General features: G+C 36.9%; 1 protein-coding gene across 2 annotated transcripts in view; it reads right to left on the bottom strand.

Annotated features, from left to right (window-relative positions):
• RABGAP1L (RAB GTPase activating protein 1 like) overlaps positions 1–19,387 on the bottom strand; it is a 657,663-nt gene that overhangs the window by 543,420 nt on the left and 94,856 nt on the right. The gene's annotated exons all lie outside the window — the stretch shown is intronic.

Here is a 19,387-nt window from a genome sequence, read left to right as displayed (position 1 = left end):
CAAATATGAATACTTTTACTAACTCTCTTCAAATAAAAAATGAGAACTTGGAGTTCCCGTGGTGGCGCAGTGGTTAACGAATCCGACTAGGAACCATGAGGTTGCGGGTTCGATCCCTGGCCTTGCTCAGTGGGTTAACGATCCGGCGTTGCCCTGAGCTGTGGTGTAGGTGGCAGACGCGGCTCGGATCCCGCATTGCTGTGGCTCTGGCGTAGGCTGGTGGCTATGGCTCCGATTAGACCCCTAGCCTGGGAACCTCCATATGCCGCGGGAGAGGCCCAAGAAATGGCAAAAAGACAAAAAATAAATAAAAATAAATAAATTAATTTAAAAAAATGAGAACTTAGCTATACTCAGAAAAAAATATAATATTAAAAATCATTACAACAATCAAATTGTTTTTCAAAATCTAATGCTTGGGTTAAACACTGATAAAAATTTTAGTAAATCAATTATTTTTGCTTTATTATTCAATAGGAATAATACAGGAAATTTGGGTAGTGATACATTTGGGCTTTTGGATATACCAACTATATGCATCAAAATAATCAAAAGCCAAACTACAAATATTATTACAGTTGAATATGTCTGTAAACACAATCAAAAAAACATCAGGAATTCCCATTGTGGCTCAGCAGGTTAAGAAGTCGACATAGTATCTGTGAGGATATGGGTTCAATCCCTGGCCTCACTCAGTGGGTTAAGGATCCAGCACTGCTGCAGGATGTGGCTCAGATCAGGTGTTGCTATGGCTGTAGTGTAGACCTACAGTTGCAGCTCAAATTCAACCCCTAGCTTGGGAACTTCCATATGTCACAAGTATGGCCTTTAAAAGAAAAAAATCAAGAAATATAAAGAAAATAATATTTTCCTCCTATAGCTAATGCTGGTTAATAACAAGGGCCCATTTTCTCCTTCACAGACACAAAGCAAATATAGGTGGAGTTGAACCAAACAATAGCAAAAAATGATAAATTCAATATAAGAAAATTTAAGAGCAATTTTATGAGCAACTTTACTTTTTAACAAAACAAAATACCAGTGGTTCCACCTGAAGTTTTTGCTCCGGTTCTTTCTCCCAGTTATAATTTCACTTCTTTTATTTTTTTCATCTAATTCTTTTTCTTTTACATACATTTTCTCCTATGTCTATTCATGTATTTTTCTTTATCCCTTTCCTCTAGAGTTTTATCTTTCTTTCCATAGTTGCAAGTAGAACCGATATGATTTCCTAATAAATTTAATGTGCAGTGAGAGTGAAAGGAGTATCAGATGACTCTAAGTTTTCAGCCTGAGTAACTGGAAGGATCAAGTTACAAATTCATAACATCAGGGGAGACTATAGGAGGGACAGCTTTTGGATGAGATGGGGAAACTAGAGTTTGAGTTTTGAGCATATTAATTTTTTGAGACACCAACTGAAGATCTGAAGTTATGAGATGTCTGAATTAGGAGTTTAAAGGAGACCTCAGGAGGGAGAGAAAAATCTGTAAGCCATCCATTTATACATATGTTTAAAGTCAAGAAACTGGAAGAGATAACCTCAAGAGTGAGTATGGTAGCAGAAAGACTCCTAGAATGTCATCAAGAAGGCAAAATGGATTAAAAATCTAGTATACAAATAGGAAGTTGACCATAACAATATGGACATCTGATCCAGAGTTATAAGAGAGAAGGCAGAATACACAGTAGAGATGAGATAGATTGGCAGAGAAGGTGATGGGAATATATAAAGTTCTAATATTATTGCTTCTATTATCTTAGATCACTGGCTGAGAGTAAACATGGGAAGAAGGCATGATGGAGGTTTAACTAGAAGGTGTGAAATAATACATGAAAGAGATTAAATAGCTTGTCTAGCAAAATGAAATAGAAACGCTACCAACACTAAGGTATACCCGAGGTTATGACAAATCAGTACGTTTATATACAGCTTTTTTTTTTTTTTTTTTTTTTTTTTTTACTTTGTTTTCTTTCTTCCCCAGCAGCGTTCAGTTATAAAGGGTGTTGGTGCAACAGTGCAGAAAGCTCAAATTAATTAGAGTTGGGAATATGCCAGCTGAGTAAGAAGATAGGTAAGAGACTATGGGCATTTGTGGGAGTGTATAAGGAAGAATCTTTAAAGAAAGACAATGGAATCTAAGTCAGGAAGGAGACAAGTAAAAACATGAAGTGAATGGATGAGGGATAGTAAAACAAGACTGGACTATACATTGTTAATCTCAATGGGATCAAGGAATTAATGGAATTGAGAAAATAAGAGTGAATTAAAGCAGTAAGAAGTGGGGATCAGAAAGTGGAATATTTAAAAATGAGATTAAGAAGGACGTGCAGTTACTGGCATTGACAAAATCAAGAATATGGCCATGGAAGTAGGTGGTCAAGGTAGGGAAAAGGACAAGATCTTTGGACAAGAAGAGGTTAAGAAACTAAGAAGCTAGATTCCTAGAAAAATCACCTACATAGACATCAAAACTGTCAAAAATTAAGATAAGCCTAAATAATTAATGACAGTAAGGATGACAGTAAGCCAGGAGCTAAAATCTTCAAAGAATGATGTGAATTCCAAGGATCTGAAAATTAGTACAAGAAGAGAGATTAGCAGATGCTAAAATCTGATAGCATGAACTTCTAGGCTAGAACTTTTTAGGAGAAAAGAGAAACAATGGTCTGAAAGAAGCAAGGGAATGCAAGAAAGATGCCTCCACACTTCCAGGCCAGAGGTACAAGGGGTGGAAAGAGAGGAAACAGCCATCATTTGAAAGGACTGTAAAAAAAAAAAACAGTGGACTCAAGCAAAGGCCAGATTATATCAAGTGAATGTAATGTTCAGAAATAAGATTGAAGATAAAAGGAATTGTGCTCATGATAAACTATGAAGTTGGACAAAGGTGTAGATAAGAGTCAGATGAAGGGACATGCAGAATCTTGTAGGAATTTGAATTTGAGTGTTGATGGAAAACCCAGGGCTTCTTACAAGGCCTGAAAGAAACAGGCAAAGTAGATTATTTCAGTGAGGCTGAAGGCTGAAGGCTGAAGGCTGAAGGTAAGAAGAAGGATCTTGGCAAGAGCACACAAAGTCCTAGAGAACTCTATTTTACTCCACTTTTGGAAAACTGTGATATACAAGACAAGGGAGGGACAGTATTACCAGAGGAATAAGGAGTTCTGGGCACCCTCTTACTGTTACTGATGCGAGGTAGGAAGGACAACAGAACATGAGTGTGAAGGAGGTCTTACTTGAAGAGCATCAAAAAAAAAAAAAAAAAAAAAAAACAACAACCAAAATTAGGTCCCCCTGACTTATTTTTGCTTTTTGTCATAAACCTCAAAAGTTTTGCACAACAAAGGAAACCATAAAAACAAAAAGAAAAGACAACCTGCAGAATGGGAGAAAATTTTTGCAAACAATGTAACAGATAAGGGTCTAATCTCCAAAATACACAAACAACTCACATAACTCAACAACAACAAAAAACCAACCTAATCAAAAAATGAGCAGAAGATCTAAATAGACATTTCTCCAAAGACAAACAGATAGCCAACAGGCATGAAAAGATGCTCAACATCACTAATTATTAGGGAAATGCAAATCAAAACCACAATGAGGTTCCACCTCACACTGGTCAGAATGCCCATCATTAACAAGTCTACAAATAAAATGCTAGAGATGGTATGGAGAAAAGGGAACCCTTCTACACTGTTGCGGGGGATGTAAATTGGTACAACCACTATGGAAAACAGTATGGAGGTTCCTCAGAAAACTAAATACAGACCTACCAATTATCCAGCAATCCCATTCCTAGGCGTATATTCGAACAAACTTATAATTCAAAAAGATACATGCAACTCTATGTTCACTGCAGCACTATTCACCATGGCCAAAACACTGAAACAACCTAAATGTCCATCAACAGATGAATGGATTCAGAAGATGTGGTGTGTGTGTGTGTGTGTGTGTGTGTGTGTGTGTGTGTGTGTGTGTAAAATTCAATACTACTCAGCCATAAAAAAGAACAAAATAATGCCACTCGCAGCAACATGGATGCAACCAAAGATTCTCATACTAAGTGAAGTAAGTCAAAAGAGAAAGACAAATACCGTATGATATCACTTATGTGTGGAATCTAAAATATGGCACAAATAAACCTATACACAAAACAGAAACAGACTCACAGACATAGAGAACAGACTTGTTGCCAAGGGGGAGAGGGGAGGCAACTGGGTAGACTGGGAGTTCGGGATTAATAGATGCAAACTATTACATTTGGCAGGGATGAACAACACGGTCCTACTGTACAGCACAGGGAACTATATCCAATCTCTTGGAACAGAACATGATGGAAGGTAGTGTAAGAAAAAGAATGTATTTGTATGTATGACTGGGTAACTATGCTATACAGCATAAACTGGCACAATACTGTAAATCAACTACATTTTAATTTTTTTAAAAAAGGAAAAAAACTGGAGTTCCCATCGTGGCTCAGTGGTTAACGAATCCGACTAGGAACCATGAGGTTGCTGGTTCGATCCCTGGCCTTGCTCAGTGGGTTAAGGACCCAGCGTGGCAGTGAGCTGTGCTGTAGGTCATAGATGTGGCTCAGATCCCACCATGCTGTGGCTCTGGCGTAGGCCAGGGACTACAGCTCTGATTGGACCCCTAGCCTGGGAACGGCAGAAGCGGCCCCAGAAAAGGCAAAAAGACAAGAAAAAAAAAAAAGCAAAAAAACTAAGTAGTTCTTTTGGTGAGAATATCACCAAAGACACTCTCAGGTGATAAGTCTGCAAAATGGCAAATACAAATATATATTTATTATACTTTCCTCATAACCTCATCTCACAAATACTACTGCTCCTCTGAAGACAAGGTCCAAAAAAGCTATTTTATGTCCTCATAAAGAGAACTTCAGTTAGGCAAATACGCATTTTATGTAATCAATAAAAGCTAAACAGACACAAGGAAGGAACTGGTTATTTGAAATCTGATTTCTGGATGAAAAACTAGTCACAATAAAACGCTTTTCTGTTGGAGTCCCCAAGACCACTCCAGGTTCAAATATTTGCTCTGAGAACTCACAGGACTCAGCATATTGTTGTACTTATGCCCTCGGTTCATCAGCATGAACAGATACAAAGTAAAATCAGCAAAGGGAAACGGCACATGGGATGAAACCCAGAGGAAACCAGGCACAAACTCCAAAAGTCCTCTCCCTGGGAAGTCACAAGACACACCTGATTGCCCCAGCAGCGAGATGTGACATGTGTGAAACATCAGGGTAGCTTAGAGAGACTCAGTTTCTCTTGGGGCTGGTCACATAGGCATCTTCTGCCAAGCATGTACCAAAATTCCAGACTCCAGAAGGAAAGCAGGTGTTCAACACAAACCATGTTGTTTGTACTAACAGTTTAGACCCAGTGAGCCACTCTTCTCAGTTCTGGGAATGGAGGAAACCCTCCCAAAAGCCAAGTTTCCATATGCCAGTCAAAAACCAACCTTACAAGCTGATCTTGTTAGGAATAATAGCTTCAGTCTTCCTATGTTAATTCTTCTCTGTTCAGCCCTATTTGGTATTTCCATTTTAAGTTAAAAAAATTCTAATACAAAATAATATCATCTGTGCATATGGATTCCTCAAAAGCTCAACATTTAAAGCAGCTGAATCAAGCTATATAAAGCTTTGATCTGTTATCGAAAGCGTAACAGTTTTCTAGTGGAATAATGGAATAACGTACCAGGTTATATAAACCTTAAAGAAAACAGGTAAATAACAATGAAAAGTAATATGAGAATAAAAAGAATAAGTAAACTATTAAAATATTAAAAATATAAAAAGTCAAACTAATATTTAAGCACAAATATTTCTCACATGAGTTATTTCACTTTTGTAATTAATTGCCTAAAGTCCTACTAAATAAAAATAACACTTTATGTAGTTCTTCCTCCCACTTCCTTTCAAATAAACCAAGATGTTTAAAACAAAAGCTATAGCGTTCCTATTGTGGCTCAGCAGGTTACAAAACCAACTAGTAACCATGAAGATGCAGGTTTGATCACTGGCCTCGTTCAGTGGGTTAAGGATCTGGTGTTGCTGTGAGCTGTGGGGCAGGTCGCAGATGTGGCTCAGATTCCATTTTGCTGTGGCTGTGGCTGTGGCGTAGATCTGCAGCTATAGCTCCAATTCAACCCCTACCCTGGGAACTTCCATATGCTGCATGTGTGGCCCTAAAAATAAAAAATAAAATAAAAAAAAAGGAGGAAGAGGAAAAATTATTTTTAAAAAACTATGCTTCTATTATAAAGAAGAACAAAATATTAGTAACTAAGCAATATTTACTAGTGATATAATTATATCTATGGGTAATTAATACCTCTTCTCATCCCTCCCCCCAAAATATCACACAAGAGTCAAATAGAAAGGCTTTATAGGAAGACTACCAAGACCCTGAATTCAAATCTTCATGTTGTCTCTTGTTAGCTGTTTTTTAGCAGGCAAAATAACATGCTTTGGCTTCCTTCCTCTGCCAAAAAGTAAATAAAAAGATAACTTATTTTACATGATTCTTTGCTTGAGTATAAAAAACATTATTCAATAAACACCTGGGATGGACATGGACATATGGTAGAAATCATTAAACAGTGCTTATTATCCTTGCTATTATTATGAAAATTAAAGGACTATCAGTTAAAAAGACTATCTTTTTTTTTTTTCACCATAGCAATGTATCAGAAACTTTATCTATAGGCTGGTTGATTTCATTAGCCACTAGTTCAATTAGATACTGTCAGTATAGGTTCAGCTGGGAAAGAGAACATGCAAATAATTTGGACATGGAAAGTTTACTATAAATAAGTGTTATCTTTGGGAGAGTGACTATAAAGAGAATTCTAAAGACTACCCTAAAGCTGAGGAAGAGTACCCCAAGGAAGAGAAAACTTGGAAAAAAGATCTTCTCTCTAAAGCTGATATTCTAACCTAACTGGAGAATGTATAACTGCAGCCTCATGTATGACAAAGAAGTTTTCTGGACTGCCCAGGCAAAGCTGGACCAAAAGCAAATGGGAAATAGCCCTTTAGGGTGCAGGTAGCCAAGGCTGGCAGGCAGGTAAACAAAGGAAAAGCCAGCTCACAGGCTCGGTGGTGCAAAGCCTAAGGCCCACAGTGCCTGTCTCTGGAGGAAGATCTCACTGAGCCAGGGCCAGGACCATGAGTTCACAGAGGGAATGCATGTCCTGCATGCACAGAGGAGCAGAGCATCACTGAATGTCGCAGAATGTTATAACAAGAGTAAGAAACAATCACAAGACACCAAAACAAGAAGTCCCTTCCTCCTGTGGTGTCTCTCTAGCACCCTCTACTGGCACAATTTAATATTGTGCTTGCTGCAAAGAAGAAATGCATAAAGTTTGCATGCACTAATACAGATCAAGGAAGAGGGTATATTTGGAACCTAGAGGCAATGAGTTGATAATTGGCATAGGATATAGTTAAAATATCCCCATGTATTCTAATTACTTAACATCCAGGTTAGAAATCAAAATTTCTTAAGCAATAAATTAAGAAATTATTTTCTTAATGTAAATCAAGAATGTAAATTGTACAGCCACTATGGAAAACAACATGAAGTTTGCTCAGAAAGTTAAAAATAGATCTTCCATATGATCCAGCAATTCCACCTCTGGGTATATACCCAAAGGAAATGAAAACCAGATATCAAAGAGATATCACTCCCATGTTTATTGTAGCATTATTCACAAAAGCCATGATATGGAAACAACCTAAATGCCAAGCAATGGATGAATACACAAAGAAGATGTGGTATATACAATAGGATAGTATTCAACAATGAGAAGAAGGAAATTCTGCCATTTGGGACAACAAAGGTGGATCTTGAGGACATTATGCTAAGCCAGATAGAAACAGATAAATCTGTATGATATCACTACTTTTATGTGGAATTCAAAAAAGTCAAACTCATAAAAACAAAAGAGTAAAATGTTGGTCACTGGGGAGTGAGGGAGTAGGAGAGATGTTCTTTAAGAGTACAAACTTGCAACTAATAGTAAACAAGTCTTCCAGATGGAATGCACCATAGAGTGAATATAGGCAACACTGTATTATAATCAAACTTGCTAAGAGACTAGATCTTAATTATTCCAACTACAAAGAAGAAATAATAATTACGTGATGTGACACACTAGAATACTACTCAGCCATGAAAAAGAACAAAATAATGCCATTTGCAGCAACACGGATGGAACTGAAGACTCTCATACTAAGTAAAGTAAATGAGAAAGACAAATACCATATGATATCACTAATATCTGGAATCTAATATATAGCACAAATGAACCTTTCCACAGAAAAGAAATTCATGGACTTGGAGAGCAGACTTGTGGTTGCCAAGGGGGAGGGGGATGGACTGGGAGTCTGGGGTTTATAGATGCAACCTATTGCATTTGGAGCAGATAAGCAATGAGATCCTGCTGTATAGCACAGGCAACTATATCAGTCACTTGCGATGGAACATGAAGGAGGATAATGTGAGAAAAATTATACACACACACACACACACACACACACACACATAGATATATATGTGACTGGGTCACTTTGCTATACAGTAGAAAACTGACAGAACACTGTAAACCAACTATAATGGAAAAAATTAAAATCATTTTAAAAATGTTTTTAATTAAAAAAATTACATGATGTGACAGAGGTGAGTGCTATCACTACAATGGCCATCATATTATATAAAAGTAACAAATCAACACACACCTTAAATTTATACAATGTTACATGTCAAATATATTACAATTTTTCTAAAAAGGGGGGAGTTCCCATCATGGCTCAGCAGTAACAAATTGGACTAATATCCATGAGGATGAGGGTTCAATCCCTGGCCTTGCTCAGTGGGTTAAGGATTCTGCATTTCTGTGAGATGTGGTGTAGGTCGCAGACACGGCTCAGATCCTGTGTTGCTGTAGCTTTGGTGTAGCCTGGCAGCTGCAGCTCCATTTCAACCCCTAGCCTGGGAATCTCCATATGCCACAGGCACAGTCCTAAAAAGACAAAAAAAAAAAAAAAACTACATTTGAACAACCTAGGCCTTTCCTCCACTAGGGCCTGGTAGCCCCTTTGTAACTATCTTGATGAGTCACCTTAGGTTAAATAAAGATCAGTAAAAATTTCTTGCCACTAGAAAAATAATTAAAAATTATAATATAGAAACATACTATGATTTACAAAAGGATTTGAAAAGATCTCTAGCAAAGGTCTAGAGACTGTACCAATGTCAATTTTCTAGTCTGTATATTGTACTTACAGTTATGTAAGATGGTATTATTATTATTATTATTATTATGTCTTTTTTTTGCCATTTCTTGAGCCGCTTCCACGGCATATGGAGGTTCCCAGGCTAGGGGTCTAATCGGAGCTGTAGCCGCCGGCCTACACCAGAGCCACAGCAACACAGGATCCAAGCCGAGTCTGTAACCTACACCACAGTTCACGGCAATGCCGGATCCTTAACCCACTGAGCAAGGCCAGGGATGGAACCTGCAACTTCATGGTTCCTAGTCGGATTTGTTAACCACTGAGCCACGACGGGAACTCCAAGATGTTATTATTGGGAGAAGCTGAGTGATGTGTACACGGGGCCTCTCTACACTACTATTTTAACTTCCTGTGAGTCTGTAATTATTTCAATTTTAAAAGTTCATTTTTAAAATTAAGCCCCAAGACATCTAGAGTAGATACTTATAAAAACATGTGACAGAAAGCACTTATGTTTTCACTGCCAATATTTAAAAAGTATCTCTTAAAATACATTACTGAAAAAGTAATAGTATTATATACATACTTCTATAGAGCCACCTCCCTCTTCTGGGTGCCTGCAAAAACTAGCAATGGACGATATTGAAAATTCTGTCCTAATTACACGCTCCAATCCAAAGGCTGGGAGATGGACAGAAGCTTCCAATTTCTCATTCTCCAAAGCATCTGATAATGCCAATAGCCCTTTATCAACTGTCATTTGAAATAGCTATCAGAGAACAACAAAAGTAGTTCTGTATAAACACATTTTGTTTTTCTAAGGTAAAAGAGTTACCTTTCTACTGCCTTATAAGAAAACTCGAAGAAGACAAATGAGTAAATTCAAAAACATATTTTAACATACTAGCAGACTTTGGGTCACCCTACTTTTTCTTATTTACAGGTCGGAGAAAAATGATATCCACTAAGAAAAATTATCAGGACACATTAAACTCTTGATTTTGTTAAAATATTTCAAAAATTTATATAAGAGAAAAATAAGCAAATCAAATTAACATCTAGGCAACTAGAAGTCAGTGACTTGAGATTCTTTCCAAATAAAACTATTTAACAACTTGGTGGGGTGAAGACAAAAATGAGCGCTATATAAATCCAGCAAAAGATGTTCAGAATGGTCTAATATCCAATTACATCAGCCTCCAAATAATAAACAGTTCAGGTTCTACTTCCCATCTACCTTAGAGATGTCAAATCATACTAGAAAATTGTGTTTTTATGTGAGAAGAATAGAGCCCCAGGTGATTTTTTTTTTTTTTCCAGTACTTGTTAGGCTTGAAAATCTTTTCCTCAAGACAAGAACACAAGGCAAGGTACATGTCAGTCACTCATGCTTTGAGGTATGGTACTTAACACTTTACCTTCTCATGATGTAGTTTTTGCTACAAGCCAGCAAGCACAAATTAAGAACTGAAGCTGAATTTATTATCAAAACAGGCACATCACTGAATCACTCTACAAATGATCAAACTGCCATTTAGCAATGATGTGTTTTCTATAATACACGTATTTTTTAATGTGTATGTAATGATTATGCTCCCTCAAGTTAGGATCAAAGTGACTCACAATAATTCTTTCTAGCAGTAATGGCCCATGTTACTCAACACAAACAAGGTTGTGTATTTACAATAAATCTAATAATTGTACTGTGCTTGCTGTGTCAATATGTAATTCTGGTTTACATAGCAAAGATCAGGGCCGGTCCCTAGGAACAAAGTGATCTGACAGACATAAAACCCCAAAGCCAAAATTTCTTCCCCACTAACTGTCATCTGAAATTACCATCAATAGAATTCTACTTCTTGTTAAGAATCTGTAAAAAGAGCCATTTTCCAAATGCATACGGTATTATTTGCCCTGAATCATTTGGTAACAAGTTAAGAAGCAATACTTGGCAAAAATCAACTAGCCAGAAAATTAATACAGCAAAAAATGAAAAATCTCCCCCTCACTTTTAGGGTATCGAACACAATCAACAATCTATTCAAAGCACTGAAGTGACAGTGCTAAAGTATATTTTATACACTAGATAAAGGTTTATAAATCTATTATCTTTTTAGCAATATGTTAGAAAATCTTTTGCAATATTTCTACACATGGTGAAACTGAAACTCATGAAAATGCCAGCCTGACAGGAATGAAGAAGACGGCCGTCTCTACTTTGGAAACACCAGGAGAGCCTGACTAGATCAGACCTGCTCTAACATTTTAACTGGAGTCTCTCAATAATTAGGCTTGGTCTGCTCTTCTCACACATTTCAGATTACAATCATCATGTTTTCTCCTCTTAGCTGTGACTGTTAGTTTTCTCTACAAACCAATCAGCTCTTCTACCAGGACACAGTGCCCCTGGGTTTGAAGCGTTTAAATATTACTTTCAAATGCTGCTGGAAATACACCAAAGAACACCAATCCATTTATGTTTTAACTGGTTTGATTAATTTTAAACTTAGCATATAATCATGATTTAAATGGGTACCATCTGCAAAAGTATACATTCAGGAATCTGATAGCCTTGGTTTAAACCCTGGCTCTATCACTTTCTGGCCAAGTAACCAAATCACTTCTCACTTAGCCTCTGTTTCATCTTCTGTTTAAAAAAAACAACAACAAAATAACAAAACAAAACAAAAAAGGGTAATAATTGTAATACCTTTCTCACATGTTGTTATGACAATTAAATTTTATAACAGCCATCACAGTAAGGCCTCAATAAATATGGGCTGTTAATAATACTTTCTTTCATATGTCCAGTTCCTAAATAAAGTTTAATATGTAAAATCTAACATGAGTGATTGAGAAGCAGAAAAATATTAGAAATTTTCAAAACATGAGAACAGTTTTCACATTTCCTTTAAACAAGTTAGGATTAGGTGCAATGTTCTATTATTCCCTCCATATTGCAATGAATTTAGTCTTTGCCCTAACTTTATAAAATTTTCATACACTTTTTATTCATTTATTCAAGTTTTTAAAAGGAGGAAGTAGAGAGTAAGAATATTTATTCTGAACTAGATGGACTTGGTATTTAATGGTATGACCTTGGGAAAGCTATTTAACCTCTCTTCTGTGCCCCATTTCCTTCGACTGTACAATGAATATAATTGTACCTACACCTCACAGGCAGCATTTAGAACAGTGCTCAACACAGAGAAAGTGCTAAGTAAATACTAAGTAGCTAGCTACAAAGCTCTGGTGCCTAGCACAGTGCTAGACATCAGAGATTCTGACATAAACCACACAGTACTTGCTTTCAAAGGGGTCAAGACTGATAATCACAATATAATTTGTCAAATATATACACGAGGAAAGCTTGAGCCCTTGAATGCACAGAGAAATGGCTTTTTCATAATAAAATTAGTATTTTAAAAAACCCAAAGTATTGAAAATTAGCATTCAGAGTGGGTGATGGATGCACAGGGATTCAATGTAGTATCTACTTTTGCCTATGTTGGATATTTCACAAAATGAGGGTTTTTTTTTTAAGTGATAAATCATTTTCTCTTTCAGAAGATAAGCCAAAACTACATAATTTGAAGGATTTTCTTTCATATCACTGTCTTTATACTTCAAATGAACTTTGTCAGCAATGCTGAAAATGTGGAGCTTAAGAATTCTCTTGACAATGCTGCCACCTAATGGATTACCTTAAATTCCACCATTCATATTTTGTGATTTAATACATTAAATACCACATATAATCCAATAAAAAGAATTTCTTCTTTAAAAAGGGATAAATCTGAGTATTTTTTAAAAATACCCCCTATCACAGTAAATTGTGTTTGCTATGTTGAACAACATATTGTTTGGGGAAAACCCATTAGCCTGAAGCAATTTTATAGTCTGGATGTTGACAGGTCATCTGACAGACTTGTAAAAAAGGAAACAAAAAAACTTAACAGATTTGGTAATTATTGCTGAATATATGAATCCATAGTTGTTAGATATTATCATCATCAGCATTAATTATATTACACAAAAGAAATATATTAAGGCATTCCCATCATGGCACAGCGAAAATGAATCCAGCTAGGAACCATGAGGTTGCGGGTTCGATCCCTGGCCTCGATCAGTGGGTTAAGGATCCGGCATTGACATGAGCTGTGGTATAGATCAAAGACGTGGCTCAAATCCTTCATTGCTGTGGCTGTGGTGTAGCCTGGCAGCTATAGCTCCAATTCAACCCCTAGCCTGGGAATCTCCATATGCTGTGGGTACAGCCCTAAAAAGGAAAGGGAAGGAAAGGAAAGGAAAGGAAAGGAAAGGAAAGGAAAGGAAAGGAAAGGAAAGGAAAGGAAAGGAAAGGAGGAAGGAAGGAATATAGTAAGTGGTTACAAACGGAACAAATTTTTTCAACTGTTTTAATGTTATACAAATGGGTACTTCTGTCTTAGGTAAAATTTCTAATGATTATAATTTATACTGACTGAAAAAGTGCTTTATCTCAAACAACCTAGGCTGAATTTGAGATAATGTGCTCTGGAAAAAAAATGCCTTAAAATTATTCAAAAAGTAGTTTAAGTGATAATGACACAGACATTGAAGATTATTGAGGAAAGTCTGAATTAAGTTGTCTTATGAATATGAGAGTGGGCAGAGGCTGTATTTCTAAGTTACAGTATGTGTAATATTTTAAGATGTGTGTAAATGTTTCAGTTAACAAAGAAAACATAATTAGGCATTTGATTATTTCACCTATATTCACCAAGGTTTCTATATTCAAGTCAATCCAACCTGGAGCATCTCACCGGGAAAAGGAAGAACTGCTTTATGTACAAGCACAATATAGGCCTCTATAGCAGAGGTGTAATATACAATTCAAACATAAAACTTCAATATGTTTAATAATGTTTATTAAAAGTTAAATTACTCAAGCCAACACCTAATACTTCTTTGCCTGTGTCACTACAAACTGGTTGATAGAGAGCTGCTTTTCATTATGCCAGAGGGGAGCGCTGGGGTTATTTCATAAGGACACAGGGTTTGAAGGGGTTCCCACTGGCAAATCCTGGGACAATTTGAGCGCCAAAATAACTAAGAACAATAGTGAATTATAAACTACTTTGTGGGAGGAGAGGATTCAAAAGCCAATGTTAATAACAAGCAAAGTAATAAATGGAAAAGAAGGAAGAGCTCTGACTTGCAGGAGGAATGTCAAGGGCTGACTAGAGAAAATGCAAAAGATGGCAAACTACCACTTTGCATTCATCATACTAAAGACTGGATCAGACAAGAATCATGAATGAAAGCTAAAGCAAGGAAGAAATTTTGATGATGAGTAGGATGTTTCCAAGGGTGTCCCCACAAATTGCTTACTAGCTGCAAAGGAGGGGGGAAAAAAGGAATTATGTGGAAAAACCACATATCTTCACTGGTAATCAAAATTAACATCACAGGAAAGGGACAGATGGTTAGCAAATGCTGCCATGTGTGATACACTGTGAAGAAAGGAACATCACCTATGCAGCAACAAATTACCTGACTCTAATCATGAGGAAATATATGATAAACCAAAAACAAGCAATGTTATATTAAAAAGAGGGGAAAGGGATGTATTCTTCAAAAATGTCCATGATGTAAGAGGGAGAGAAATTTTGTGGAAATGTTTCCAAATTGAAGAAATCTAAAGACAAACAGCCGCCAAATGCACTACCTGACCCTAGGGTAAATCTTGAACTGGATTGGGGGGGGGGTGTTATTGGGTTAACTGACAAAATTAGAGACAAAGAGTAGGTTAGATAAAAAGTGTTGTAAGAAAGCTTAATTTACTGAAGTTAATAGATATAATGTGGTTATATAAGAGATACCCTTGAGGAATTCCCATCATGACTCTCTCAGCAGAAACAAAACTGACTAGTAACCAAGAGGACACAGGTTTGATCCCCAGCCTCACTCAGTAGGTTAAGGGTCCAGTGTTGCCATGAACTGTGGTGTAGGTCACAGACGTGGCTCGGATTCCGAGTTGCTGTGGCTGTGGTGTAAGCCAGCAGCTGTAGCTTCAATTCGACCCCTAGCCTGGGAACCTCCATATGCCGTGGGTGCAGCCCTGGGAAAAAAAAAAAAGAGAGAGAGAGAGAGAGGGAGAGAGAGCAAGAGAGAGATCCTTGACTCTATTTTTAGGAAATACACATTTTCTAAGGGAACACATAGGGATAAAAACCATGATACAGGTAACTTGCTACTCTTTTTAAAAAAAGTTTTATTGGAGTATAGTTGACTTAAAATGTTGTATTAGTTTCAGGTGTACAGCAAAGTGAATCATCTATATGTACATTCTTTTTTCCCATCTAGGTTATTGCAGAATATTGAGTAGATGTCCCTGTGCTATACAGTAGGTCCTTGTTAGTTATCTATTTTATATTCCATAGTGTGTATAAACTAATCCCATCCTCCTAATTTATCCTTCCCCCTCATGGGTTTCCCCTTTGGTGACCATAAATTTGATTTTGAAATCTATGTGTTTGATTGTTTTATAAATAAGTTCTATTGTATCATTTTTATTAGATTCCACATGTGAGTGATATCATACGATACCTTTGTCTGACTTACTTCACTTAGTATGATCATCTCTGGGTCCATCCATGTTGCTGCAAATGGCATTATTTTGCTCGTTATAGGGCTAAGTAATATTCCATTGTACATATGTACCACATCTCCCATTCCTCTGTTGATGGACATTTAGTTTGCTTCCATGTCTTGGGTGTTATAAATAGTGCAACAATGAACACTGGGGTGCATATATCTCTTCAAATCATTGTTTTCTCGAGGTATATGCCCAGGCGTGGGGTTGCTGGATCATATGACAGTTGTATATTTAGTTTTTTTAAAGAACCTCCATACTGTTTTCATAGTAGTTTTACCATTTACTCTACTACCAACAGTGTAGGAGGGTTCTCTTTTCTCCACACACTCTCCAGCAATTTATTGTCTGTAGATCTTTTGATGATGGCCATTCTGATCAGTGTGAGGTCGCTGTAGTTTTGATTTGCATTTCTCTAAAAATTAGCGAAACTGAGCACCTTTTCATGTGCTTTTTGGCCATCTGTCTGTCCTCTTTAGAGAAATGTCTATTTAGGTCTTCCGACCATTATGACTGGGTCATTTGCTTTTTTGATATAAAGCTACATGTGATGTTCGTATATTATGGAGATTAGTTCCTTGTTGGTTGCTTTGTTTGCAAAAATTTTTCTCTCATTCTGTGGGTTTTTTTCATTTTTTTATGGTTTCCTTTGCTCTGTAAAAGTTCTTAAGTTTAATTAATTAGGTTTTTTCCATTATAGCTGATTTACAGTGTTCTGTCAATTTCTGCTACACAGCAAAGTAACCCAGTTATACATATATATACACACATATATATGTGTACATATATGTACACATATATATGTATACATATATGTACACATATATATGTGTGTATATATATATATATAAAACACATTCTTTTTCTCATACTATCCTCCATCATGTTTCATCACAAGTGACTAGATAGAGTTTCCAATGCTATACAGCAGGATCTCATTGCTTATCCACTCCAAATGCAATAGTTTGCCTCTATTAACCCCAAACTCCCAGTCAATGCCACTCCCTCCTCCTCCTCCCCCTTGGCAACCACAAGTCTAGTCTCCAAGCCCGTGAGTTTCTTTTCTGTGGAAAGGTTCAATTGTGTCATATATTAGATTCCAGATATGTGATAGCTTATGTTTTTCATCACTCTAGGAGGTGATACTGCTGCAATTTATGTCAGAGTATTCTGCCATTGTTTTCTGCCAAGTATTCTGCCTTGAGTTTTATAGCATCCAGTAACTTACTCTCAAATTGTTTAGAAAAAGTCATGTGTGTATGTGTGTGTGTGTGTGTGTGTGTGTGTGTGTGTGTGTATGCGCGCGCGCGCGCGCACAGAGAGAGAGGGAGAGAAAGACTGAGAGAAACTGAGAAAGTGGGTGCAAAGTAAATGGGGCAGAATGTTATCCATAGGTGATTCTGAGTAAAGAGTATACAGCTGTTCTCTGTACCAGTTTTATTTTTTAACTCTTCTTTAAGTTTGAAATTACTTCCAAATAATAAGATTAAAACATTGCTGTATTTACTGTTAACCCCAAAAAATAAAGTTAACAATAAAATTAAAATACCATCATTCTTTTGGTACTAAATTATTCAAAACCAACAATACCTTTAATCTTTAAGAAACTATCCATTTTAAGACTCATAATTACTTTTTTATGACTAGGAAAGGAATTAAAAGATGACAAGTATAATTATAAGATCCATCAACTGTTAAACAATTTCAGAGACGTTAAATGTGAAAACATGCATCTTAAAAATTCGTGAAATGTGAAATGTGTTTTTATATAAGGCCAAACTTCATCAACAATTAAAAACACATGCATGCGTCATTGTTCCAAGATGCTGATCAGAACGTTTCCTACTATCTGGATACTGGCAGTAGGATGCAAAGATAGGAACAAAGTGGAGCTAAATACCTGACACTCTAAAAAAAGCTTCTCTTAGATTTAAGGGGGACAGAGGTGACTATGATGCCATCGGCCAGCACCTCGGCTGGCCCCCACCTCCATCCCAATCTAGAGAATGTGGAGAGGAAGAGAGAGAGTAGTCACAGTATACAGCAGCCTTAACGAAGAAGTGTTCTTTCTCTTGTGATCACCACCACTTTTTCTTACTCCTTCAAGTCAAGTGAATGGGTATTTGTCTGTATTTTCAGTTTTCTGCCACTATAAATGACGTTTTAACAAATATCCTTAAAAATAGGTCTTTAGTGGAGTTCCCATTGTGGCGCGGTGGTTAATGAATCCTACTAGGAACCATGAGGTTGCAGGTTCAGTCCCTGGACTTGCTCAGTGGGTTAAGGATCTGGCGTTGACGTGGCTTTGGAATAGGCCGGTGGCTACAGCTCCGATTCGACCCCTAGCCTGGGAACCTCCATATGCCGCAGGAACGGCCCTAGAAAAGACACACACACACACACACACACACACACACACACACACAAGGTCCTTAGTGTACTTTTATTCCCAGTAGGAAGATTCCCTATAATGGGACTGATGTGCCCAATTATAGGTATTTTTTAAATCTCTATAGACATTATCAGATTGCTTTTCAAAAGGGATGCACATACTCTACTCTTTTCCCCTCATTCTCACCAGGTTTACATGTTATCTTTGCCAATGTGATATCTTATTGTTACCTTAATTACATTTCCCAAGCTATTCATGAATCAGGACATCTTCACATATATATGTTTGCTGTGAAAAACTTTTCTGTGATTTGTCTATGCATACTCTTGCTCATTTTTCTCCTTTTTTCCTGCCAGTTGTTAAGAAACATATGTCTGTGACAGATAGTATCCTTTCATCTGTCATCTACATTACCATTTTTCCAAAAATATCATTTGTTATTGACTTTGCTTATAGTATCTGGTGTTCTACAAGAGGTTTGTTTTGTTTTTATATGGTAAAATAGAGACATAAACATAAAAACACATGCACACATGTGTGTATACGTGTGTATTTATATATTAAAATATATATATAAATTAAAGATTCTGAAATCTCCATAATTAAGTGGACTTTTTAATAAACAAAAATGATTGAGAAGTTAAGGCTATTTGTCCTATATATAAATAAGGGAGAGAAGGAAAAAGCCCAAACAGGGTTGAAGCAGTTCTTTTTTTTTTTTTTTCTGTCTTTTTGTCTTTTTTTTGCTATTTCTTCAGCCGCTCCCGCAGCATATGGAGGTTCCCAGGCTAGGGGTCTAATCGGAGCTGCAGCCTCCAGCCTATGCCACAGCCACAGCAACGCGGGATACGAGCCGTGTCTGCAACCTACACCACAGCTCAAGGCAACGTCGGATCCCCAACCCACTGAGCAAGGGCAGGGATCGAACCCACAACCTCATGGTTCCCAGTCGGATTCGTTAACCACTGCGCCATGACGGGAACTCCTGAAGCCGTTCTTAATGAAAAAAATAAAGCCATTTCATGTTTATTTCAATTAAGATTTTTCCATGAATCGGTTACCCTCAACTTATTTAAGCTA

Source organism: Sus scrofa, chromosome 9 (assembly GCF_000003025.6).
Source record: "Sus scrofa isolate TJ Tabasco breed Duroc chromosome 9, Sscrofa11.1, whole genome shotgun sequence".
Classification (NCBI taxonomy): Eukaryota; Metazoa; Chordata; class Mammalia; order Artiodactyla; family Suidae; genus Sus; species Sus scrofa.
This window is presented reverse-complemented; position numbering and strand designations above follow the sequence as displayed.